The sequence below is a fragment of the Citrus sinensis genome, chromosome 8 (assembly GCF_022201045.2).
Source record: "Citrus sinensis cultivar Valencia sweet orange chromosome 8, DVS_A1.0, whole genome shotgun sequence".
In the NCBI taxonomy this organism is placed as follows: Eukaryota; Viridiplantae; Streptophyta; class Magnoliopsida; order Sapindales; family Rutaceae; genus Citrus; species Citrus sinensis.
The window spans coordinates 21,311,494-21,320,494 of NC_068563.1; the positions used below are offsets into that span (position 1 = coordinate 21,311,494).

Here is a 9,001-nt window from a genome sequence, read left to right on the forward strand (position 1 = left end):
AAAAATTCATCAGGAAAGGAATCATTGATGGGTGTTATATCAGTGCAGATTTCATATGTGAGTCTTGATAAATGATCAGCAACGACATTTTCAGCACCCTTTTTATCTTTGATGGTGAGGTCAAATTCTTGAAGTAACAAAATCCAGCGAATTAGTCTTGGTTTGGCATCCTGTTTAGTCATCAAATATCTCACAGCAACGTGATCAGTAAAAACAACAGTTTTAGAACCAAGCAAATATGAGCGAAATTTGTTTAATGCATACACCACAGCAAGTCATTCTTTTTCAGTTGTCGAATAATTCATTTGAGTATTATCCAAAGTCTTACTCGCATAGTGAATCACAAACGACTTACGATCCCTTTTTTTGTCCTAAAACAGCACCAATAGCAAAGTCACTTGCATCACACATTAATTCAAAAGGCAAAGACCAATCAGGAGATTGCATAATAGGTGCAGATGTCAAAAGGCAAATTATTTTCTCAAAAGATTTTTGGCAATCATCAATCCATTCAAATGGTGCATCTTTTAATAAAAGGTTACAAAGTGGTTTAGATATGACACTAAAGTTTTTTATAAACCTCCTATAAAATCCTGCATGCCCTAAAAAGGATCACACATCTCTAATTGTTTTTGGTTGAGGCAATTTAGATATGACTTCAATTTTTGCTTTGTCAACTTCAATTCCTTTAACAGATATAACATGACCCAAAACAATTCCAGAAGTAACCATGTAATGACATTTTTCCCAATTTAAAACGAGTTCTTTTTCAACACATCTTTTTAAAACGTTTTCCAAATTATCAAGGCAATCATCAAAAGAATTCCCAAACACTGTCAAATCATCCATAAAGACCTCTAAACAATGTTCAATCATATCAGTGAAAATACTTAACATGCATCTTTGAAATGTTGCAAGAGCATTACAAAGTCCAAATGGCATTCTTTTAAATGCAAATGTTCCAAAGGGACATGTAAATGTGGTTTTTTCTTGGTCTTCAAGTGCTATAGGAATTTGATAATAACCTGAATACCCATCTAAAAAGCAGTAGTAGGGATGTCCAGCTACTCTTTCTAAGATTTGATCAAGAAATGGTAAAGGAAAATGATCTTTTCTAGTGGCTTCATTTAATTTCCTATAATCAATGCACATGCGCCAACTAGATGTAATTCGTGTTGGAATTAATTCACCTTTTTTCATTTTTAACAACAGTGATTCCAGATTTTTTAGGCACTACTTGTGTAGGACTTACCCACTTACTATCAGAGATAGGGTAGATAATTCCTGCATCAAGTAACTTAAGAACTTATGTTTTTACTACTTCTTTCATGTGTGGGTTTAATCTTCTCTGAGGTTGTTGACATGTTTTAGCATTTTCTTCCAAATTGATTCTATGTGTGCAAATTAAAGGATTAATACCTTTAATGTCATTTAAAGTTCATCCAATTGCATTTTTATACTTTTTAAGAACAGATAGTAACTTACCTTCTTGGTCGCTTGATAAGGTCGAAGAAATCACAACAGGATATGTATGTTCTTCTCCAAGATAAGCATACTTCAATCCCTCTGGCAAATGTTTCGATTCCAATTTAGGTGCTTCTTGTTGTTCAATCTTTTCAATAATTCCAAGCTCCTCAAATTTTGGTTTCCCATCATCAGTTTGCAAAGTCTGACAAGAATCAAACAACAAATTTATATTAGAAGTATCATGTTCAAGTTGTTTATTTGATTCAATTGAATTAACCAAACAAATATCACTAAGTTCAGAAAAACTTCTTTTTTGAATATTCTCCTCTATACAAGATTCAAGCAATTCCTTTTGTTCATCAATCTCATCTTCATTCTCATCTTCCTCATTAGGTTGCCTACACATATTGAAAACATTTAATTCCAGAGTCATATTTCTAAATGACAAATTCATTAAACCATTCCTACAATTAATCAAAGCATTAGCAGTTGCTAAAAATTGTCGACCCAAAATTATAGGAATTGGTTTATAATTATTCACAACAGGTTCAGTTTCTAAAACAATAAAATCCACAGGGTATATGAATTTATCAACTTGTACTAAAACTTCTTCCACTATTCCTTTTGGTATTTTAACTGATTTATCGGCAAGTAAAAGTGTAGTTGAAGTTGATTTTAACTCACCAAGATTAAGTTGAAGAAAAACTGAATGTGGAAGCAAATTAACACTAACACCAAGGTCTAACAAAGCATGCTCAATTTTGTGATCTCCAATAATACAAGAAATAGTAGGACAACCAGGATCTTTATATTTTAGCTTATTATTAGTAGACAGAATGGTACTTACCTGTTCAGCCATGAATGCACTCTTTTTTACCTTCAATTTCCTCTTAACAGTGCATAAGTCCTTTAAAAATTTGGCATATGAAGGTACCTGCTTAATTGCATCTAACAGAGGAATGTTAACTTTCACTTGCTTAAAGATTTCATAAATTTTAGAAGAGTGGTTTGATTTCCTTGGCTTATTCAATGCATGTGGAAATGGTGGTTCAGATGGAACAGTAGTTATTTCTTCACTAAGTGTAAGCTTATCTAGTTCTTCCTTACCCTTTGATTTTTCATTTTCACAAGGTTCAGGAATAGGCCGATCAATAATCTTACCACTACGAAGAGTTATAACTGACTTAACATGGTCCATGGGTGCATTTTGAATCTTAGGATTTGGTTGTGGTTGAGCTGGAAATTTTCCTTTTTCTTGAATTGTGAGTGCAGAAGAAATTTTAACAAGAGTATCTTTCAAATCAGAAAAAGTTTGTGCATTTTGATTATTAATAGTATCTTGCTTCCTAATGAATGAATGCATTGTATCTTCCAAATTTTTCCATGGTGGTGGAACATATGGTACATAAGGATGAGTATTTTGAAAATTTTGTGGAGGTGGTGCTTGTGAAGATTGTGCATTATTATTATTCCTCCAACTGAAATTTGGATGATTTCTCCAACTAGGATTATAAGTCTGTGAATATGGGTTTGGTTTATTAAAAGTGTTGATGACATTAGCTTGATCATGCAAACATTCTTTGAGTGCATGCAGAGTGGGATAATCTTGAGTGAAATGATCATTAGAACTACAAACATCACATGCAATTTCTTGAACAGATTTTACTTGATCACTCTTTTTATTTTCAAAAGCTTCAACCTTCCTAACTAGGGATGCAAATTTTGCTTGTAAATCATGATCTTCCCTAAGGTTGTAGATTCCTCCACTAGATGGAGATGGTTGTGGTTTATTAGTCAATTCAAAAGTTCTAACAGTATCCCAATGTTGTGCATTTTTAGCCAATTGGTCAAGGTAATCTAATGCATCTTCAGGATTTTTATCTTTAAATTCACCATTACACATCATTTCTACAACTTGTCTAGTTTGTGGTATTAAGCCCTCGTAGAAATAAGTGACCAATCGCCAAGTTTCAAAACCATGGTGTGGACATATGTTAAGCAATTCTTTAAACCTATCCCAACATTGGTATAATGTTTCTCCATTTTTTTGAGTAAAAGAAGTGATTTGCCTTTTAAAAGAATTTGTTCTATGAGGTGGAAAGAATTTTTTCAAAAACTGTTCTTGCATGTTATTCCAAGTTCTTATTGATCCAGATCTAAGGTTTTGTAGCCAAGTTTTAGCTTTACCTTTTAATGAAAAAGGAAAAAGCTTTAATTTAATTATGTTCATACTACAATTTTGGTCTGTGTATTGTTGAGTATTAGAAATTGTATATTTATAAGGGAGAAAATCGTCATTTTGCATTTCAAGTCTTACTAACAACCTTTACTTTTATGTATTTAAGCTTCTTGTAATTTAATTATGTGTGTTTGATTTTAATTAAGTATTTTGTATATTTTAGGGGTATCATAGTCATTTCACAATAAAGGAGAGATCAAACGGTAAAACGGACATCATTTTTGAACTCAGGACGGTCGAAAACCTTAGGAGGAGCATAAAAGGAAAAATGATACTGTTCATATATACGGTACTATTTACATGTACGGGTACTGTCTACGTTACTGTTCACATAGACGGATCAATGACGTGGCATTGACCGATGATGTGGCATTGACTGATGAGGTGTCACGATCCTGTTGGACTAAAATTCTTATGTACTGTTGATGGTGACGTGGCAGCATATCAGTGGACGCAAAATCTCGCGTACGGTACATGCATCACACAGGATTATTTTCAACCAAACCACGTTACTGTTCACCTGAGTCAAACCGTGTTACTGTTCATCCGCGTGGTCAAACCGCGTACTGTTGATTGATGACGTGGCGCAATCCTGAGCGTCCAAACTGTTTTTAATCCGATGGCCATGATTTACTCCATGTATCTATAAAAAGGGGGCCTCCCCCCCTAATTTGATATATCTGAATCCATTTTTGGACTCTATTTTCTGTAATTCCCTCTCTATCTTGTATTTTCTTCGTATTTTAATAAATTTCCATTTTGCCCCTAGTTCAATTATAAGTAGCTAATTTTCTTTCAAGCTTGGGTTGAAGGTGAAGTCTCAACATGTGTCATGGGCTTTATTTGGTAAATTTATTTTCTCTTCCCCTCTAGTTTTTGTGGATGTTTTGACTTCTCGTCGACAAATAATACTAACATTGTCTAGTATCGCCTTGGTTTCACCGGCCCTCTAGTACAAGGTTATTATTATTTGGCACGATAAGCCCTTAGCACCATATTGATTAGAGCGTGGTTCATGAGGTGTGGATTCCCCCCTCATGATTTAATTGACATTAATACGGATTATTTAGCCCATGATACATGTTGATACGGATCCAGATACCCAAGTACGTTATTTCAATACAATTCTCTTCAATTTATTCTCGCCATTTCAATTCCAAATTTACAATTTATTCTCACTATTTTAATTTAAGTTTTAGCATATTCCAAATCATTTCCACCATAAATCCAACAACCCATTTACAAAATTAATTCTATACACAATTAAAATCCACCTCCTCGTGGGATCGACACTCGTCACCATTAGTCTATTCTACAATAGATTCGTGTGCTTACGAGTACATTAAAATTTGCACAACAAGTTTTTGGCGCCGTTGCCGGGGAGGTAAGTAATTTTAATTCATAGAATTAATTTTTGTGAATAATTTCTTTTAATTGTTTTCTTGTAATTTTTTTTATATATAAAAAAAAGAAAAAAAGAGTGAATTTACATTTTAAGTTAAGAATTTTTTTTTCTTCTTTAAAATTCTGTAATTTAATTTTCAATTTATTTTTCTTTGTAATTTTTTTTTCTTATTAATTTACTTTTAGTTAATTTATTTCACATATTTGTTTTAGTGTGTTTTTATAGAAAGGTTGTAACAGAGCAATAAGGTTAGTATCGTAATTTCTCTCTCTTCTTTATTTTTATTTGTTTTGTTCTCATATTTATTTTTATTCTATTTGTTTTGTATGCATGGTCGTAGGTCATTATTTCCTAATCTTGAACCTATAGACTTTGAATTAGAAAAAACACTTCGCACACACAGGCACATTAAAAATAAATTTGGAATGGATTTACAAGCACCACAGGAGAGGCCATTTAAGGATTATTTCAGTCCTTTAGCTAATTTGAGCACATCATGCATAAGATACCCAAATGTAGCTGCTAGGAGTTTTGAACTAAAACCTAGTGTGCTAAATTGTCTCCCAACATTCTATGGCCTAGAAAATGAGGACCCATATAATCATCTGAATGATTTTCATGCCATTTGTCAAACTTTTAAATATGAAAATTTTTCAGACGATGATGTTAAACTCAGATTATTCCCATTTTCTTTAAAGGATAGAGCTCGTTCATGGTTAATACTTTACCTGCTAATAGCATTTTATCATGGGAACAAATGGTAACTAAATTTTTAAATAAATATTTCCCAGTGCATAAAACCAATGCTATTCGCAGGGAAATTTCGGAGTTTACCCAGAGAGAGGACGATCAATTTTTCGAAACATGGGAGAGATTCAATGGGCTACTCTTGAAGTGTCCACATCACGGGTACGAGAAATGGCACCAATGCCAATACTTTTTGGAGGGATTACTACCAAATGTGCAAGAATGGCTAATGGCAACAAGTGGAGGAGAGCTAATGTCAAAAAGTGCATCAGAGATTTAGGAATTCTTCCAGCGACAAGCGGATAATTCCCAACAACGGAGTCGATCACTCAGGAATACTAGAAGAATTAAGGGAGTAAATGAGGTTCACATTGGCGAGTCAACTTCGGGAATCAAAGAAGTCAAGGAGATTGTTGAAGGTCTTGCTCGACAAATAGCATCGTTATCGACTGCTAAATCAACAGAACCATATGACCATGACTCATACTCAGATCAAGCCAATGCCATAGGTGTAATGAGAAAACCATCTAATTACAACCCATACTCCAACACATATAACCCTGGATGGAGAGACCACCCCAATTTTTCATGGTCTCAAGGATTCCAACAGAATGGACAAGCAGCTCTAGCTCCACCAATGCAACCAATTCCTCAAGTTCCTCAAGCCTCTCAGCCCCCATTTAGACCATTCAATCAGAACCAGAACTACTCTCAACCTAGACCATAGGAGGATGCATTCCAAAATTTCAAGAATGTTACTCACTCCACGATTGATCAACAGAACCGCACCATTGATGGACTACGAAATGAGTTGAGAGCGGGCTTCAACTCACAAGCTCAATCAGTTTCAAGCCTCGAGAAGATGGTGGGACAACTTGCTTCTTCAGTTCAAACCTTGGCAATGACTGTTGAGAAAGGCAAGTTTCCAAGTCAACCAGTGCCTAATCCTAAAGGAGTACATGAAGTAAGTATCAGTTCACCACAGCAGCATGGAGAGGTCAAAGCAGTAATGACCTTGCGAAAAGGAAAAGAAGTCGACAACAAAGTGGAGATGCCGGTGACAAAAAAAAATCAAACTGTACCTATGAATGTTGAGGACTCATCATCGGAGGAAAGAGAAGAAACCAACCTACGAGAATATGTTCCGAAAGCTCCATTTCCTCAGAGGTTAGCTAAAGGAAAAAAGGAAAAATCCACAGGTGAGATTCTCGAAATCTTCAAACAGGTAAGTGTTAGCATCCCTTTACTTGATGCTATAAAGCAAGTTCCATCTTATGCCAAGTTTCTTAAAGACATGTGTACTAAAAAGAGAAACATGCATATTCAAAAGAAGACATTTTTAACAGAAAATGTTAGTTCTATACTCCAACATAAAATTCCTTTAAAATGCAAAGACCCAGGCTCCCCCACTATCTCATGTAGTATAGGGAACCATACAATTAAGAATGCTTTGTTGGATTTAGGAGCTAGTGTAAATTTGTTGCCTTATTCAGTATTTGTGAAACTTGGATTGGGAGAATTACACCCAACTCCAGTGGTGTTACAGCTTGCAGATCGGTCCACGAAAATACCTCGTGGTATTGTGGAGGACGTGCTTATCCAGGTAGACAAGTTCTATTTTCCTGTTGATTTCATTGTAATTGACACTCAACCAATACAGGATTCAAGGAAGCACATCCCCATTATTCTAAGCCGACCTTTCTTGGCAACTGCGGATGCTCACATTCAATGCAGGACTGGAAATATGCAGTTGTCCTTCGGCAACATGACTATGGAGCTGAACATCTTCAACATTGCCAAACAACCTCACAATGCAGATGATGGAATTGTTGATGTGGATTTAATAGAAACAATAGTTGATAACACTTTTCTTTCAAACCTTAGTGATGATCCTTTACAAACATGTTTAACTCACTTTGGTTTGGATTTTGATATTGACAGATCGGTCGAAGAGGTCAACGCCCTGCTTGACTCAGCACTATCTATGGACACCAATAAATGGAAGTCAAGAGTAGAACAACTAGCACCATCAGAGAAGAAACTCATCCCATCATCAGAATCACCACCGAAACTCGAGCTCAAACCATTACTCAACACTTTAGAATATGCATTTTTGGGAGAAGAAAGTACTCTACCGGTAATCATCTTAGCATCCCTCAATGATGAACAAAAAAGTAAGTTGTTGGATGTTTTGAAAGAGCACAAAGGGGCATTAGGATGGACCATAGTAGACATAAAAGGTATAAACCCAGTAGACTGCATGCATTACATTCACCTTGATGAAAATGCTAAATCTACTAGGGAGATGCAACGTCGGTTAAATCCTAACATGAAAGAAGTTGTTAGAACTGAAGTACTTAAGCTATTAGATGCAGGTATCATTTACCCAATTTCTGATAGTTCATGGGTCAGTCCTGTGCAAGTTGTCCCCAAAAAGTCAGGAGTCACAGTAGTTACCAATGCTGATAATGAATTGATACCAACTAGAGTAACTACAGGATGGCGTGTATGCATTGATTATAGAAAGTTGAATTCTGTCACACGTAAAGACCATTTTCCTTTACCATTTATTGATCAAATGCTTGATATATTAGCAGGCCATGAATTTTATTGCTTTCTAGATGGCTACTCAGGATATAATCAGATTCCCATAGCACCAAATGATCAGGAGAAAACTACTTTCACTTGCCCTTTTGGCACATTTGCATATAGGAGAATGCCATTTGGATTATGTAATACACCTGCTACATTTCAACGATGCATGTTGAGCATTTTTTCTGATATGGTTGAACGATTCCTTGAAGTCTTTATGGATGACTTTTCTGTCTTTGGTGATTCGTTTGATCAATGTTTACATTATCTAACACTAGTTCTGCAGAGATGTATCGAAAAGAACTTGGTCTTAAATTGGGAGAAATGTCATTTTATGGTAAAACAAGGTATTGTTCTCGGTCACATCATTTCGAGCAAAGGTATTGAGGTTGACAAAGCCAAGGTGGATCTCATTTCTAATCTTCCTCCACCCAAAACAGTCAGAGAAGTAAGATCTTTCCTTGGGCATGCTGGTTTTTATAGACGTTTTATTAAAGATTTTAGTAAAGTTTCTAAACCCTTATGCAATTTACTTGCTAAGGATGTACCTT

At 35.2% G+C, this 9,001-nt stretch overlaps 1 non-coding gene across 1 annotated transcript; it reads left to right on the forward strand.

The window, feature by feature from the left end:
* The first annotated feature begins 3,440 nt into the window (after window positions 1-3,440).
* Window positions 3,441-3,549, forward strand: LOC127899502 (small nucleolar RNA R71). The gene has a single exon (XR_008051379.1). It is a non-coding gene; the product is annotated as a small nucleolar RNA R71 (small nucleolar RNA).
* The last annotated feature ends 5,452 nt before the right edge of the window (window positions 3,550-9,001 follow it).